Raw genomic sequence first — 3,090 nt, 5'->3', positions numbered from 1 at the left:
AAGCCATTTTTTTTCATGATGATTTAAAAATCAATTGCAGAAATTTTGGTGTAAACTCTGCACATATATTCAGCTGCCTCCTCAACAAATCCCCTAGCAAGCCTAATAAGCGTTTCGCATATATAAACAAAATCAAATTACTTTTGCTTCTGCCCAATTTTCGTATCTATGTCAATGGCACATTCATTCATCCAATTGTTCAATGCAAAACACTTGGCTATAATTGATCCTTTTCTCGTGTCTCATACCCACTCTCTCAGCAAATTACATTAGCTCTTCTTTAAAAATATATTTTAAAAAGTATAACACTTCTCACAACATCCACACCTATCTTTTGAAACCAGTGATCCTGCATCATTGTGTGACAATATACCTGGAGTATTGCCAACCAAGGAAGTTCACCCAGGGCCCAGAATTCAGAGATTTATTGTGGCTCCATCATGTAAGCATGATTGATTCCCCATTTGGATGATTTCAATCTCTAGCACCTCAAGGGGTCAAATGATACTCTGTCACCCAAAGCAATTACCCTAAATCACATGGTTACTATCTGCTGTGACCAGCCCCCATTCTAGGTCTGTCTGAAGTGGCCAGCACTCGTTCTAAATTGCATTGTTACACTATCCAGTATGACCCAAAGGTCTCAAGCAAGTAAATATACTTTACTCATGCATGATATTTTAAAGGATTAGAGGTCATCTTCCAGAAGGTGAAAGCCAATACATTTATATTATATTATATTATATTATTTTATATTATATTATACTCCAGATAGACTTAAGAGTGGGGGCTGGCCACACCAGATAGTAACCATTTTAACATATTTAATATTTTAACCTGCTTATACTCAAATGTGTTCATTTTCAGTAAAGAAAACTATAAATAATCTTCTTACTCTTTTACAAGGTTTTAAATCAACTGTATGCAGAAACCTGATAACTAAAGGGACAGAATAAATTACAATCCTATTATGTTCTTTTTTTTTAGTACACAATTTCTGGTAGGTTGTTTATGAGGCATTATCTCCTGTTTCCAAACTGTCAAAATTGTGAGTAGAGATACACAGTGTAACTTCCACTGACTTTAATAGAAGTAGCTGGGTAATTTTTGAGGTGCCAGATGTCTGGCTACATAGACAATAGGACTAACCAAAGTGGCTCCTGATATGACAAACACAGGAGATGAATTTCCCACTTTAATCCTGCTTACGTTACACAAGTTTACATACAGAGAATAGTCAAAATTCATATTTTTTGGATTCACACTAAACTTTCATTATGATTGTATTTTAAAAAACACATGATTTCCATAGACTTTGTGAAAAAGACAATTACTTAGGGAATAAATTATTCTTTAAGAATTCTGAAATCATCGTTTAGGTGAAAAATAATCTTGTAACAACCAGGAATTTATTCAAATTTTAAGAGTAAATTTTCATAATATGAAGATAAATATTAAATGTCAATATTATTAAACATAAATACAAACCAATCATTTAGTTAAATTGAAATTAAGAATTACATACAACATAGTATATAGTAATTTGTACTGCTTGTACTCAATGTGATACCATGGAATGTATATAAACTTTGGATTCAGTGTTTATTCAAATCTATACTTCTAGTCCTATATTTGATATGTGGTATTGGAAAAGTTAATTATCCTTCCTGAATTTAATTTCTTCATTTGTAAGTGAAGAATAATAGAATCATGTATAATACAGGGTTATGAAAATTACACAAAATTAAATTAGATAATAGACCAAAGTGCCTAATACTTAGAGGCAACAGTTGTTCAATACATGTACCTTTTTTTTCTTTCAATGTCTTATAGATTGTGATACATTCTATATACACATATAGTATTTGTATGTGTAAATATAATACACATATCTTATTAATCGTACTTAGTTTTAGAAACCTATCAACTACATTTTATTAAACTATTATTTCAGTTCGGGGAAACTAAAATTTAGAGCAGTTAAGTCACTTACTCAAAGAGTAGCAGTAATGTGGAATTCTTACTCCAGACATGGAGTTAGAGTCTAGGAGACAGCATTTAAATAAATAAATAAATAAATAAATAAATAAGAACAAACATGGGATAAATTATGCATATAATTTAGCACAGAAAATAGCATAAAGCAACTAATTACAAAAATATTTGATGGATTTTATAATACGTCTGATAGGTATGAATACAGCTACTATGAAATAGAAAGAGGGATTTAATTAATAATATAGGAATTCATTTACTTGTTTATTTTATAGAATTTGAACTCTAGAGACTGGTCATCCCATGTCATGTAGTAATACAACAGTGACATCCCTGTCCCATTTTCTCTCTATCTTCCCGTTCCATTATTCACAGCATGAGGTGCCCATCCTCAAGTTTCTGCCCTGTTTCAAAGTGATTGTTGCAGTCCAGCCATAGAATCCATGCTCCAGACGAGAAGGTAAAAAAAAAAAAAGTAAAAAAGGCAAAAGTTTAATAAAAGTCAGCTACAGGGAGAGAAAACAGAAACACCCCAAATCCCTATTATAATATTTATTTAAACAGATAAAATCTCACAAATTTCAAATAAATGATACAAAAGAAAATTTCATCTTAAGTCCAGTAATGCCATCATACTAAACACATACTAAACACATCACTCTGTCCATGAGTGTAATGGATACTCTTTAAAAAATGTTTTGTCTCACATTGCCACAGGTAAGAGTTCTAATGTATTATTGGGTTGTCGGAAAAGGCATGACACATTTTTGCAATGCAAAACATAGAAAAACTATGTCATGACTTTTCTGACAACCCAATAGTTTTCTGTTTCTGCTATAAAAAAATTACCACAAACTTAAGTGGATTAAACCAACAAAAATTAATACCTTATAGTTCTGGAGGTCAGAAGCCAAGAATGAGACATATTTCATTGTAAAGCTTGAGGAAAGAATCCATTAACATTTCTAGCTTCTAGACACTGGCTGAAGCATTCCTTTCCCTCATGGACTCATTTTCTATCTTCAAAGCCAGGGGTGTAGCATTCTCTCTCTCTCTCTCTCTCTCTCTCTCTCTCTCTCTCTCTCTCTCTCTCTC

Source organism: Hipposideros armiger, unplaced genomic scaffold (assembly GCF_001890085.2).
Source record: "Hipposideros armiger isolate ML-2016 unplaced genomic scaffold, ASM189008v1 scaffold_450, whole genome shotgun sequence".
Classification (NCBI taxonomy): Eukaryota; Metazoa; Chordata; class Mammalia; order Chiroptera; family Hipposideridae; genus Hipposideros; species Hipposideros armiger.
Note: the sequence above shows the minus strand (reverse complement) of the source record.